A 16,609-nucleotide genomic window follows, 5' to 3' on the forward strand; every position below is an offset into this window, starting at 1 on the left:
TAAATAAATAGACCTACCACAGGATATTGAATTAGTAATAAGATACCTCTTTTATTTAATATTTTACTGGAGGTTCTAGTCAGAGATATTAAGGAAAAAAAATATATAAAAGCCATACACATTGAAAAGAAGTAAAACAAACTCTATTTACAGATCATATGATCTTGTATGTACAGTAGTACCTCCTTATCCATGGTAGATACATTCCAAGATCTCCAGGGGATGCCTGAAACCACGGATAGTAATGCATCCTATACATACTATGTTCTTTTCTATACATACGTATCTATGATAAAGTTTAATTTACAAATTAGGCACAGTAAGATATTGACAACAATCAGTAATAATAAAATTGATCAATAATAGTATACTGCAATAAAAGTTATGTGTATGTGATGTTTCTCTCTCCCCAAACAACTTTTTATAGTGTACTTACCCTTCTTTTTGTGATGATGTGAAATGACACAATGCTTAAGTGATGAGATGAAGTGAGGTGAATAATATAGGCACTGTGATGTACCCTTAGGCTACTATTAATCTGTATTCTTGATTCTGTGTAACCATCCCTTACTTACAGTAAATGGCTTGGTATCCCCTTGGCTAGGGTATCCCTTTTTGAAGTCTTTATATAGGCTCAATGCTTTTGGTTACAACATGTTAATCAGTTGGAGTATGTTTTCTGTTCATGTCTTCCACTGACAAATTTAATGTCTTTTCCATCTTAACTAAGCACTTACTGTATATTGCAGCTATTTATCACATACTGCAGCTATAACTTTTGCAGCTTGAGGTGCAGCAGGAAAACTAGCATGAATATAAATTTCTTTCACAATTTCATGGATAGAAAATCCATTCTTACCATAGATCTTAGCAACTTCAGCATAGGATTTTTTTTTGTTTCTTTACTAGGTTGAGAACTTTTACCTTTTCACTTAAAGGAAGCACTTTATGGATTCTCTTTGGCATATCCAAATTGCTAGCATTGGTACTCTTGTTCTTTGGGACCATTACTAAATAACATAAAGGCTACTAGAACAAAACACTGGACACGACAGTGCATCTGATGACTGATGACCGAGATGGCTACTAAGTGACTAAGAGGTGGGTAGCATCTACAGAATGGATGTGTGGGACAAATGAATGGTTCACATCCAGGCAGAACTAGGTAGGACAGCATGAGATTTCATCACACAACCAAGAATAGTGTGCAATCTAAAACTTATAAATTGTTTATTTCTGGAATTTTCCATTTAATATTTTCAGACCACAGTTGACTGTGGGTGGCTGAAAAGCAAAACTCCAGATGGTAGCACTACTGTGCAAAATACTGAGGAATAAACACACACACACACACACACACAGACACAGACACTTACATAAACTACTACAGCTAATAATTGCGTTTAATAAAGATTGTCAGAAACAAGCTCAATACATAAAAATCAATATATTTATATAACTAGCCATGAATAATCAAAAAGCCTAAGAAGATAAGACATTTACAATAACATAAAAAAGAATATATACATAGAAATGAATTTGACAAAAAAGTTCAAGATTTGTACCCTGGATACTACAAAGCATTGTTGAAAGAAATTAAAGACCTAAATAAATGGAAAGGCCTCCCATGTTCATGAATTGGAAGACTTAATATTATTTAGATGACAATATTCTCCAAATTAATCTATAGATTTAGTAAAATCTCTATCAAAATTTCAGCTGATTTTTTAAAAAAATATATATATACTGATCTCACAATATACAAAGGACCCAGAATAGTCAAAACAATCAGGAAAATAGTTAATATTTGAAGACCTACTCACCCAAATTTCAACACTACTAAGATCTGTAATAAGATATCAAAGCTATGTGGTTCTGGCAAAATGATATTCATATACATTAACAGAATACAATTGAAAGTCCAGAAGTAAACGTTCACACTTATAGCCAATATATTTTTTGATAAAAGTGTCAAGGCAATTCAAGGTAACAAATAGTCTTCTCAACAAATGGTGCTGATACAACAGGACATCCACAGACAAAATAATGAAGATGGATCTTAACCTCACACCATATGAAAAAATTAATTCAAAATGGTTAAAAACCTATATGTAAATGGTAAAAATATGAAAATCTGAAAGAAACCATAAACCATAGGTGTAAATTTTTGTCACTTTGGATCAGACTATATTTTTTGTTTGTTTGTTTTTAGATATGACTCTGAAAGCAAATGCAACCAAAGAAAAAAGTGGTAAATTAGACTTCAAAATTAAGTGTTTGTGCTTCAAAAGACACTATGAAAAAAGTGAAAAACAACTCATACGATGGGAGAAAGTATTTACAATTATATATCTGAATCTGATAAATGTCTAGCATCCAGAATAGATATAAAGAAATCTTGCAACTCAATAATAAAAATATAATAACCTAATATAAAAATGGTCAAAAAATTTGCATAATCATTTCCACAAAAAAATGATACAAATGTTCAATAAGCACATGAAAAGATGTTTAACATCATTAATTATTAAAGAAATGAAAATCAGAACTACAATGATAGACCACTTCATACACTAGGATCCATATACTCAAAAAGATGGGCAAATAGACAGAGAAATAGGTGAGAGTGTGAAAAATTTGAAAACTTATATATTGTTGGTAGAATAGTAAAATGGTACAGCACTTTGAAAAACAGTTTGGTAGCTGCCATAAATGTAATAATAGAGTTATCTTGGGACTCAGCAATTCCACTTCTAGGTATATACTGAAGAGAACTGAAAACATATCTCCATAAAAAAACCACACACAAATGCTCATAGCAGTATTATTCATAATAATCAAAAAGTGGGGAAAACTCACAGGTTCATTGAGTAATAAATGGATAAACAAATTGTGCTATAGCCATACAACGGAAAATGTCACCAACAAATAGGAATGAAGGACTGATTCATGCTACTTGAAAATATTAAGCTGCATAAAAGAAACCAAACACAAAACATCATACATTGTATGATTCCATGTATATAAAATGTCCAGAAGAGGAAAATTCATAGATAACAGAAAGTAGATAATTAGGTTTTTTTTTTTTGGAGAGCTAAGGGGCTGCAGAGAGGTGGAAATAGGGTGTGACTGCTAATAGGCATGGAATTTTTGCAGGGAGGTGTGATGAATATTTTTCTGAATTAGTGGTGATGGCTGCACACATTTGTGAATATACTAAAAATCATTAAATTGTACACTTTGTGAAGTTTATGTTGTATAAATTATATCTCAATAAGAAAGTAAATAATATAAATGGAAAAAAATTAACAGAAAATAGGAAAGACTTCAATGAGCTCATCAGCAGACATAAAGCAGCTTAAAAAAAAAACAGTGAACTTGAAAATAGTCACTAGAAACTTCTCAAACTGAAACACAAAGGAAAAAAAGTGAAAAAAATTTACAAAAAGAAAGAACAGAACTTCCATTAACTATTCAATAATATAAAAAGGTTTAACATGTGTCTCTTTGAAATGCCAAAAAGAGAAAAGAAAAAGAACAGATAGAAGAAATAGTTGAAATGATAGTGACTGAAAACTTTCCAAAATTGATGACAAACCCCAAACCATAGTTTTAGAAAGCTTAAGAACACAAAGCAAGATAAAAACAAAAAATAAAAATACACGCATAAACAAAAAATATCTGCAGTATGCAAAGTCAATATATATATATATGCGCCAAGAATTTTTTCTAAATACAGTCAATGAATAATTGAAATTTGAAATAAAAAAAAAAACATTTAAAGTAGCACCTCAAAACTGATGTACTTAGGTAGAAACCTGATCCATCAAAATATGCACAGGATATTTATGCAGAAAAATATACAACACTTATGAAAGAAATCAAAAAAGAACTAAATAAATGGATGAGATATTCCATGTGCATGGATTGAAAAACTCAATATAGTTAAGATGTTAATCCTTCCCAAATCATCTATAGATTTCATGTAATCCCAGCCAAGATCTTAGCAAGCTTTTTTATAAATATTTAAAACCTGAATCTAAAATGTGTATGGAAAGGCAAAGGTACCAGAATAGCCAACACATTCTGAAAGAGAAGCAGAAAGTTGAAGGATTCAGATGACCCAATTTCAAGACTTCCAATAAACTACAGTAATGAAGCAGGCATGGTATTGGCAGGAATACACACATAGGTCAATCGAATAGAACAGAGCGCAGAAATAGACCAAAGCAAATATAGCCAACTGATTGCTGACAAATTATGCTGGAATTACTGGATGCTCATGTGAAGACATTGACATGATTTCTTAAACAAAATTAACCCAAAAGGGATCATAAGACCTAAATGTAAAACACAGAAATATTAATATAAAACTACTAGAAGATAACACAAGAGAAACCAACAATTCTTGAACAAAATGGATAAATTGGAATTTATTAAAATGAAAAAAAAATTTCTGTGAAAGACACTGTTCAGAGAATAAAAAGACAAGCTACATACTGGGGGAAAATCTTTGTGATTCACGTACAATGAAGGGTTCATATGTAGAAAGTATAGAGAACTCCTAAAACTCAACAGTAAGAAAATAAACAACCCAATTAAAAAATGGGAAAAATAGCTGAACAGATAACTCTCCAGAGGAGATATGGCAAATGGCAGATGACAAATTAACATGAAAAGAAGTATGACCTCATTTGTCACTAGAGAAATACAAATTAAAACATCAATGAGATACCACTATACACTTATTAGAATGGAAAAAGGTTTGACTAGGTGAAGCACAGAGGATTGTTTTAGGGGTATGCACTATTACACACTACTTTAGTGATGAATACATGATGTATCCATTTGTCAAAGCTCATAGACATGTATAACACAGATAGTAAACACACACACACACACACACACACACATACACACAGATATATAAATGAGGGTGAGTGACACAAGGCTGGATGCAGACTATGGCAAAAGACTGACTATATTTCAAATGCATGTTGAGATGCTGACCACAATAACTTGGGAAATGGCTAGAAACCCTAAGACTAAAGAAGAAAAAAACTTTGGAAAAAGCAAAAGAAAAAACAGTAAGCACTGTACTCTAGCTAATAAAGTGTATCTCACAGGGGTTAGGTTAACTATTCTGAAACTGCAGTACACATACCCCAGGATTGGACAAGTATGTGAATGGATGGCAGATGGTAGGAGCCAGGTTTCCCCTGGTGTAGGGCAGGCTGTGGTTAGAGGGAGGCTAGAAAGAACCGTGTGGCATTGGGTGATAGAGACATCAGTGTGAACTCCCACTTAGATTAATATAGATACTACAGATAGGTAGAGAAATAATGATGGATATGTGTGTGCACATGGACTAGTATAAACATACCTATTTCCTAGTTCTGTTCACCGAGAGGACCTAGAACCAATCCGCTACAGCAGCAAGGAGCATTCCCAGCACCCAGATCATAATTTGCCTCCAATAAAAGGAGCCAGGGCTGCCTGGAGAAATAGCTAATTCTGGAACTGGGTGGGGGAATATAAAAGATGACTCTGGAACATTTGTAGCGTCAGAAAGTAAGAAACTGCTCCCCACTCTGTCAAAAGGACAGAGGAGCCTAACTGACAGAGCCCTTGATGGCCACATTTGGAACATTTGAGTAACAGAATAAATAATTCAGTAAATTTTAAATCCTTAGATTTAATCCAAACATAAAATAAATGGCCACAACTTTATACTGGTATTAATAGATAATTGAATAAATAAATTAATGGGAGAGAAGAGAAATTTCCATACAGAAGAATTCCACATAATTTATGCAGATACTCCCACTAAAGGAGGTGAGAAACAATACTCCACCCTTAATTGCAAACTATGCTGACTTGCTTTCCTGCTCAGTATGGAAAGGAGAGACAAAGTAATATTATAGCAGAGAAATCTGGCAAGTACTACCTCAGCCAGGTTACTGAGGCCAACATCATCACAATAAGTCATGGCGACAGCCTGTACCCTTGACGTAATCCGCTGTAATCATCCCTAAAAACTCATAACCTCAGTCTGACCATAAGAAAAACATCACATAAATCCAAATTGAAGAACATTCTACAAAATACCTGACCAGTACTCCTCAAGACTGCCAAGGTCATCAAAAACAAGAAACATCGGAGAAACTATCACAGTCCAGAGTGAGGCTGTGGAGACATGATGAATAAATGGAATGAGATATCTAGGAAGGGATCCTGAAACAGAAAAGGGATGTTAGAGAAAACCAAAGAAATCTGTATGAAGTGTACAGTTTACTTAATTATAATGTATTAATATTGGCTCACTAGTTGTGACAAATGTACACATTTTGGGGAAAAATTAGTGTTTTCCATGTAAAAAGGGAAGTTTTCACAAGGGAAGCGACATTTGACCAGAGTATTGAGCAGAAGGACTTCCCCAGGCAGTCAAGTGGTAGAAGAAATCCACAGGTGATAGAATAAGACAAACAAAGACTGAGAGTCAGGGGGAAAGAAACTATGTATCTGGGAAAGGAAAGTAGCACAGTTTGGCTGAGACATGTGGTGCATAATGAGGAGTTAGAGGAGAAAGGGAACGTGGATTGGAGGAAGAACCCCAAGAGAAAGAGCCGTCACATATTAGACATTCTGGCTTTGTACTTGATCCTGGAGGCAGTGGGTATCTATGTTGATTTTTTTAGGAAAGAAGTAGAAATGTTTTAGCCAAGAAAACCTAGTATGGTAGGAAATTTCGAAGTAGATAATGATTCTCCTAGATTCTTTCTTCTTTCATTTCTTTCCAATTCTTTTTCATTTCCACCTCCCTGCAGTAGCCTGGTACCCATATTCATTATGACCCAGCAAATCTGTCTTCTCTATACCTGCTGGAAAAGGTACAATTCCTTATTATGTTTTTTCTAATTTTCTCAGCCAAAAGTGACCTATCTAGTGTTTCTTTTCCCGAAGCTTTTATGCCTACTTAATGACTAAATAGCATAGAGGTAATGGGTTAATAAAATTAAAAAATTCAATACAAAAGTATTCCTTGCATACCTACAAAATGCCTTGTTAGTCAAAGCCAATACTGGTAGCTAAGATTGTTCTGTATATGTGTAAATATGCAATGTTTGCAAGGCATTATCTAGTTTAACAAATTATTTGAAATGGATTTTGTATTTGCATTTCTTAGATATAGCAATAAAAATTTAGACAAACTCAGGGATGACAGAGCTAGATATGTAGTTTCCTTAATATAAAGTCAGATTTCCTGGGTACAAATCCTGTGTTTATTCAAAAGGTGTCATGTTGAAAAGGTCAATAGAGATTAAATTAAATTAATATTAAATTGATTAATTAATTAATTGACTTTATCCAGTTGAATTGCTCTCACCTTCTTTTTTTTTTTTTTTTTTTTTTTTTTTTTTGAGACAGAGTCTCACTTTGTTGCCCAGGCTAGAGTGAGTGCCGTGGCGTTAGCCTAGCTCACAGCAACCTCAAACTCCTGGGCTTAAGCGATCCTACTGCCTCAGCCTCCCGAGTAGCTGGGACTACAGGCATGCGCCACCATGCCCGGCTAATTTTTTTTTTTGTATATATATATTTTAGTTGTCCATATAATTTCTTTCTATTTTTAGTAGAGACGGGGTCTCACTCTTGCTCAGGCTGGTCTCGAACTCCTGAGCTCCAGCGATCCACCCGCCTCGGCCTCCCAGAGTGCTAGGATTACAGGCGTGAGCCACCGCGCCCGGCCTGCTCTCACCTTCTTGAACCTGTAAGTTTATGTCTTTTTCCAAACTTGGATAATTTTAGTCATTTTTCTTCAGGCACTTTTTCAGCCCTGTCCTCTTTTTCTGCTCTTTTGAGACTCTGATGGCACAAATTTGAGATTTTTTACTATAGTCCCTTTGGTCAATGAGACTATTTTTATTTATTTTTCCCAGTCTGTTTTCTCTTTGTTGTTTAGTTTGCATATTTTTTATTCTTTTATCTTCCAATTCACTCTTTCCTCTGTCCCTTCCATTCTCATGTTGAGCCTATCCAGTAAGAGATATATATATAGATATATAGATATATATATATGATAGACAGATACAGATATAGATATAGATATATACACACACATATACTTTTGTATTAATATTCTTAAGTCATAAAATTGCCATGTAGTTGTTCTTTGTGTCTTCTACTTCTTTGCTGAAACTTTTTATTTCTTTGTGGAGATTTTTTTTTTTTTGCTTGTTTCAAAAGTAATCATAATTTCTTATTATAGCCTTTTTTATGATGGTTACCTTAAGTCTTTGTCAGAGCATTCTAATATCTTTCATCTCAATGTTGGCATCTATTGTCTTTTTATTCAAGTTGAAATATTCCTACTTCTTTTCCTTTTAGTCAATGTTATGTTGTCATACATTTTAATTTGATTTGTACAATATTGTTTTCTTTTGGCTTTAAACAGTCAATTAATCTTTTAAAGAGATTTCAAATTTAAGAAGAAAATAATGCATTTTATATTTAGCTATGTAGTTAGCATTTCTGGCACTCTTCATTCCTTTGTGTAAACACAAATTTTGTATTTACAAACATAATGTATTCAACTGTTTTTCAGCTTCTCAAGTTTGTTTTAGAACATTTTTATATCTTCTCTATCTTAATATGTTCCATCTTTCCTCCACATTCTTGATATATTGAATGCAGTTATCATAAGTAATTCTAACATATCTGTTATTTTGGGGTCAGTTCCTATTGACTGATTTTTCTTATTGTTATGGGTCATATTTTCCAACTTGTTGAATACCTATAATTTTTCACTAGTTGCCTGACAAAATATTTCCTGTTGATTCCTGGATGTTTTCTAATTTCTATAAATATTCTTGAGTTTTATTCTCTGATGTAGTTAACTTACCTGGAGCCAGTTATATATTTTCCAGGATTTCTGTGAAGCTTCATTAGGCATTTAATTTGAGCAGCATTTATTCTATGGTTACATTTGCCCTACCACTAAAGCAATACCCTCCTTAGATTCTATCCAATGTCTTATGTATTGTGAGGTTTTCCTTTCTGTAAGTTGGAACTCAAATTATTTTCTGCCTTGTGTGAGTGTCACAGATTAACTAAATTAATTAGTGTAGCATTTTATTTATTTATTTATTTATTTTGCAAATACAGTGGTACTTCACCATCCCTTATTCGTTTTCCTTCATTGACTCTTTTCCTCCACCCTTTGTGAGTGTTCCATCTGCTGAAGTACTTTCTAATACAGGATGGGTCCTCCCAGGCCCATGTGTCACAGGAAGGGACACAAAGAGCAGGTGAGAGTGATGTCTACAACTGTAGAGAAGGCAAATAGACACCTACATCAGCGATCAGCCAGAAAAAGAAGCTGAAGCTTATTAGAGATCATCAGTACCTCAGAAGAGCTGAATGGGAGAGTCTTCTTTTGGGACCACCACCTGGGCTGAAGGTCCTTGTGATGGAGCAGCAGTAATTCCTACTCAAGGACAATATTGCCACCTCTCCACAGGCAGGCCACAAGGAGACAGTTATTTCTTCCTGACTCCTTCTCCCCACCCCATCCTCAGGAAATCTAAGACCAGAAAAGGAGAGGGGGTAGTAGGGTTGGAAAGCCTATTCCCATTTCCACCACAAACTACAAGCCTACAGACCCACAAGTTTGAACTGAGCTGAAGAGGAAAGGAGAGGAATTTGAATTGAATACAAGATCAAAGTTTTACAGTGGACAAGACTGAGTACTGTTTGTGATAGCTATGGACTGTATATTTGTTCCTATGGTTTCAAATACCAAATAGCATAGACAAGAGATTCAAACTGGAAATTTTTTCTTATGTTGGTACTATCTTAAGCACCCTTGAGTTTAAGTTATCTTACTAATACAGAAAAATATTTTATTAATTTATTTTTTAAATTTTCTTTACAAACGTGTTATAAATGTATAATTGACTCATAGCATACATACTAAAGTGAAGTTTACTTTGGTGATGGTCGATCTTTAATCAATGCAGGGTTTTTCCTTACTTTTTTTTGTACTTGGTTTCATCTGTTCTTCTATTGTCCCCTCTCACAAAACTAGCACCCAAACAAGGCTGTCCTTATAAGATCCATTCAACTAGTAAAGGCCTTGTGTGTGTGTGTGTTTACAAACACGTCTCCACATACATTTTAACCAATATTTATATCTACACATATATCATCTTTGTCTACAACTGTGTCATAAAAAGCCATGAAATTAAATGCTTAACAATGTTAATTTTAGTAAGTCACCTTTAGACTCCCATGCCACCTAGTCACACTCAACCCACAGGGATCAGAATGGCCATTTCCATAATCTGACTCTTACTCTCTTTCCAAGTAACACCTAACAACATACTATGCATTCTTTCATACATTTTAATACTTACCTAATCCCATATAGACATACATGAAAATATACATGCTTTAGGGCATTTTTATTACTATGTATGTATTTTTGCTTGGTTTCATGTATTCTACTCTCTCACAGAACTAACCCCCAAATAGAGCTGTCCTTACATGTATGCTGACCCAAAATAAATTAATAAAATATATCTCATATATGTGTCATATATCTCATATATGTATCCTACAACTTACTTCTTCTCCATCATGATACCTTGTGGAGTACCTTACAGGATAAATTATGGAAATCCAATTCTTTGTATAGAATGAGTGTATGAAATTCCAAGGTGTTAAGTTACCACAGGTGCTTCACCTTTCCCTTATTAAAGGTATTCATTATTTTGGACTATGAATAATACTATGATAAACATTCTTTTATATGTCTTTACATGATGATGTTTTCCTTTAGTTAATAAGCTATTTTCCAGAGAAGTTTTTTTTTTTGTTTGTTTTGTTTTGTTTTTTTTTTTGAGACAGAGTCTCACTCCGTTGCCCAGGTTAGAGTTCCGTGGCGTCAGCATAGCTCACAGCAACCTCAAACTCCTGGGCTCAAGCGATCCTCCTGCCCCAGCCTCCCAAGTAGCTGGGACTACAGGAATGTGCCACCATGCCCGGCTAATTTTTTCTATATATTTTTAGTTGTCTAGCTAATTTCTTTCTATTTTTTTAGTAGAGACGGGGTCTCACTCTTGCTCAGGCTGGTTTCGAACTCCTGAGCTCAAACGATCCACCTGCCTTGGCCTCCCAGAGTGCTAGGATTACAGGAGTGAGCCACCATGCCCGGCCTCCAGAGAAGTTTTAAGTCCATAGCAAAATTGAGCGTGGAAAGTATAGAGAGTTCTCACATATTCTCTGTCTCCAAACATGCACATTCTCACCATCAACATCTACCAGAGTGGTACATACGTTGCCATTGATGGACCTAAATTTTTAGATAATTATCATCAAAAGTCTGTAGATTACATTAGAGTTCACTTCCTATATTGTACATTCTGTGGGCTTTGACAAAAGTATAATGACATGTATCCACCATTATATTATCCTACAGACTAGTTTCACTGCCCTAAAAATCTTCTGTTCTCCACATATTCATCCCTCCCTCCCCTCTAAACTCTGGAAACCACTGTTATTTCTACCACCTCCGTTTTTGACCTTGTCCAGGAGGTCGTATAGTTGGAATCATACAGTACATAGTCTTTTCAGATTGGCTTCTTTCACTTAGTAATAAGAATTTCCTCTAAGTCTTTTTTATAGCTTGATAGCTTATTCTTTTTAGTGTTAAATAATATTCTATTGCCTGGGTACCACAATTTATTTAACCACTCACCTACTGAGGACATCTTGGTTGCTTCCATTATTGCACAATTATGAGTAAAACTGCTATAAACATCCTTGTGTAGGTTTTTGTGGGAACACAGTTTTCCATTTATTTAGGTAAATACCAAGGAGTGTGATTGATGAATCATATGACAAGAGTATATTTAGTTTTGTAAGAAACTGCCAAACTTCATTAGCTTGTCTTCCAAAGCAGTTATACCATTTTGGATTCCCACCAGCAATGAAAGAGATTTATTGTTTCTCCACATGTTCACCAGCATTTGGTATTGTCAGTGTCTTGGATTTTCCTCATTCTAATAGGTGTGTAGTAGTATCTCATTCTGTTTTAATTTGAAATTGCATAATGACATATGATGTTGAACATATTTTCATATTTACATCTATATATCTTCCTTAGCGAAGTATCTTTTCAGGTCTTTTACCCATATTTAAATTGAATTTTTAGTTTTCTTATTATTGAGCTTTAAGAGTTCTTTGTATGTTTGGGATAACAGTCCTTTATTACATGTGTCTTTTGCAAATATGTTTTCAGTCTGTAACTTGTCTTTTCATTCTCTTGATAGTGTCCTTTGCAGAGCAAAAAGTTTTAATTTTAATTAAATCCAGTCTGTCAATTGTTTCTTTCATACTTCATGTTTTTTGTGTTGTACCTAAAAAGTCAACATCGCCAGACTCAAGTTTATCTAAATTTTCTCCTATGTTATCTTCCAGGAGTTTGCAGTTTTGCATTTCACATTTAGGTCTGTGATACAGTTTGAGTTAATTTTTATGAAGGGTGTATAGTCTGTACCTACATTCTTTTTATGCATGTGAATGTACAGTTATTCTGGAACCATTTGTTGAAAAGACTATCTTTGCTTCATTTTATTGCTTTTGCTCCTTTGTCAAAAATCAGTTGACTATAGTTATACCATCCTATTTCTGGACTCTCTATTCTGTTACATTTGTCTATTCTTTCATCGGTATTACACTGTCTTGATCATTGTAGCTTTATGATAGATCTTGAGGTTAGGTAGTGTCATTCCTTTGATTTTGTTTTTCTCCTTCAGTACTAAGTTGTCTATTCTGGGTCTTTTGCCTCCCTGTATAAACTTTAGAATCACTTTGTTGATATTCACAAAATAACTTGCTGGGATGTTGACTGATATTGCATTGGATCTCTTGATCAAGTTGGAAGGAACTAACAGCTTGACAATAATGAGTTGTCCTATCCATAATTGTGGAATATCTCTCTATTTAGTTCTTCTATAATTTCTTTTATCAGGATTTTATATTTTTTCTCATATAGATTTTTTATATACTCCATTAGATTTATACCTAAGTATTTCCTTTTTTGTGTACTAATGTAAATATTATTGTGTTTTTAATTTCAAATTCCATTTGTTCATTACAGATATATAGGAGAACAATTGCCTTTTTTTTATATTTAACCTTGTATCCTGCAACTCTCTTATAGTGGATTATTAGTTCCAGGAGTGTTTTTTGTTGATTCCTTTTTATTTTCTACATAGACCATCGTGTCATCTGCTAACAAAGACAGTTTTATTTCTTCCTTCTCAATCTGTATACATTTATTTATTTTTCTTGTCTTATTTCAGTAGCTAGGAATTTTTGACATTATGTTGAAAAGAAATGATGAGAGGCAAAATCCTTACCTTGTTCCTGATCTTAGTGGTAAAGCTTCTGGTTTTTCACCTTTAAGTGTAATGTTAGATAGAGATTTTTTTGTAGATGTTCTTTTATCAGTTGAGGAAGTTCTCTTCTATCCCTAGTTTTCTGAGCGGTTTTACCATGAATAAGTATGTGTTGATACGATCATGTGTGTTTTCTTCTTTAGCCTATTGTTATCATAGATTGCATCCATGTGTTTTCAAATGAGGCCAACCCTGCATACCTGGGAAAAACCCACTTGGTTATAGTGTATGATTCTTTTTATACATTATTCCTAATATTTTGTTGAATATTTTTATATCTATTATCGTAACAGATATTAGTCTGTAATTTTATTTTCTTTTTTAAAAATGTCAATAGATTTAGCGGATACAAGTGATTTTTGTTACATGAAAGAATTGTATAATACTGAAGTCAGGGATTTTCATGTGCCTATCACTGGAATAGTGTACATTGTACCCAATAGGTAAGTTTTTATCTCTCACCTCTCTCCTCCTCCCCCTTTATTACTTTTCAATGTTCATCACACCACTTTATGAATATATATATATCCCTTGTTAACTCCCCTTTATAAGTGAGAATATGTGGTATTTGTTTTTCCATTGCTGAGTTACTTCATCTAGAATAATAGTCTCCAGTTTCATCTAAGTTGGTGCAAAAGATATTATTTCAGTCCTGTTTATGGCTGATTAGTACTACCTTTTCTTTATCTAATTATTAGTTCATGGGCATTTAGGTTTATTCCATATCTTTGCAATTATGAATTGTCCTGTGATAAACATTCAGGTGCAGGTGTCTTTTTTATAAAATGACTTCTGTTCCTTTAGGTAGATACCCAATAGTGGGATTGCTGGATCAAATGACAGGTCTACTTTTAGTTTTATAAGGAATCTCTATACTGTTTTCTGTGGAGGTTGTAGTAGTTTATATTCCCACCAACAGTGTATAAGAGTTCCCTTTTCACCAAATCTGTGCCAACAACTAGTTTTTTTTTGTTTTTTTTTTTTTACTTGTTAATAATAGCTACTCTGAGAAGAGTAAGGTGTTATCTCATTGTGGCTTTAATTTGCATTCTCCTAATAATTAGTGATGTTGAGCATTTTCTTATATGTTTCTTGGCCATTTGTCTATCTTCTTTTGAAAAAAAAAATCTGTTAATGTTTTCTGCCCACTTTTTGATGTGGTTATTTGGTATTTTTCTGGTTGATTTGTTTGAGTTCTTTGTAGATTCTGAATATTAGAACTTTGTTAGATGTACAGCTTGCAAATATTTTCTCCCATTCTGTAGGCTATTTGTTGATTATTTCCTTTGTTGTGCAGAAACTTTTTAGTTTAATTTTTAAGTCCCATTTATTTATTTTATTAATACTTGTTGCCGTATTTGCTTTTGGGGTCTTAGTTATAAACTCTTTGCCTAGGCCAATGTCCAGAAGAATTTTTTCTATGTTTTCTTCTCGAATCTTTATTGTTTCAGGTCTTACATTCAAGTCTTTAATTTTCCTGAGTTAATTTTTGTATATGGTGAGAAACAGGGATCCAATTTCATTCTTCTGCATGTGACTTTTCAGTTTTCCCAGTCCCATCTATTGAATAGGGCTTCCATCCCTCAGTATGTTTTTGTGTGCTTTGTTGAAAATCAGTTGTTTATTTCCTTTTACCGACTTTGAAGGCTAGAAGGGGTTAGAAGTGGATATTTTCCTTTCCTAATATGTAAAGTTATGCAGGGCTGAGGTTCAGTATTTCTCTTTCTCCAGGTAGGTTAGGCTCCAATAAAACCCCAACAGATTAGACTCTGATAAAATAGTTTCTCCTGAGGCCAGGCCTTGTTAAGTAAAACAGAATACTTTGACATATTTTAAAATGATTCCCTGCCCGAGCCCAAGGAGATTTTTTTCCCCCAATATTCACTGTGAGGACCTGGTAGAGGTCCAGGAGGTAAAACTCACAAAAGCATTAGGGCTCTCCAGTGAGTGGGCCCTCCCGGAATTTTTAACTCTCAACCTTGTGCACACTAAGTTTCTAGTATATGTCAATTATTGCACTGGTTTTTCTATACTGGCACTGGTCCATGGAGGAGTCCCTTCATGGTTTCTACTCTAGGAGTTGTAATTCTTTGTATTTACTTTATGTCTCTCCAATCTGGGAGGCAGCAGTTTGCACTGTGATTTCACTTCTCTGATGGATGTAAGAAGAGTAACTAATTTTTTAGTTTTTCCAGCTTTTTACTTATTGTCAAAGTTGAATGAAGACTTTTAAGCTCCTTATATGCTGGACTGGAAAGCAGAAATCCTTAATGGTATTTCTATTTCTATACCATACAATTTTGATAGTCACAGTGTTTCCCAAAGGCATTAAGAATTGCCTTTTCCATGAAAAATGTAGTGAAATATTCTTTTTCTCATCTCTGTCTAAAATATTTTTTCTATCTTTAATTTTGCCAGTTTCATTGGTATAAAGAGTCACTGTTGTTACTGTAATTTGCATTCACTGGCTACTGTTGAATGTTAGCATCCTATGATGTTTTGCCAATTAAATTTGGCTTTGAATTGTCCATTCATACTTTTGCTCATTTTAAGTTAGAATATTTGTGTTTCCTTCTTGGTTTCTAAGACCTCTCCTTTTATCCCATCTGTTATAGAAAATTTTGTTTCAAATCTATCTTTTGTCTACTGACTTTGCTTGTGATAATTTTTGCCCTTTTATATATATATGTATGTGTATGTATATAATACATATGTGCACACATATATGTGTATCTATAAACACAATTAATATAGCAATGATTTTGTATAGCTATGTAACTCCTGGGTTTCCAGTCTTAGTTAAGAAGATCTCCCTCACCATTTAGTAACTATTCATGTGTTTTCTACTGAATTATACTACTAACTTAATTGTATATTGAATTTAATATATGCTGGTATCTAGTTCTTGATTCCATTTGAGTAATATATATACATACATTGTCACATAAATACCATACTGACTTGACTGTAACACCTTTTAGTATGTTCTGATTAAAAGTCACCACTCACTGTCATTTTTTATATGTTCCTTGGTTATATTAGGCACATATTCTTCTCTATTAATTTTAATGACATTTTATAAATTCTGAAAACCTTGTTACAATTCTAATTGTTATCACATTAAATACATATAGTAATATAAAATTATT

The sequence above is a fragment of the Eulemur rufifrons genome, chromosome 19, assembly GCF_041146395.1.
Source record: "Eulemur rufifrons isolate Redbay chromosome 19, OSU_ERuf_1, whole genome shotgun sequence".
Taxonomy (NCBI): domain Eukaryota; kingdom Metazoa; phylum Chordata; class Mammalia; order Primates; family Lemuridae; genus Eulemur; species Eulemur rufifrons.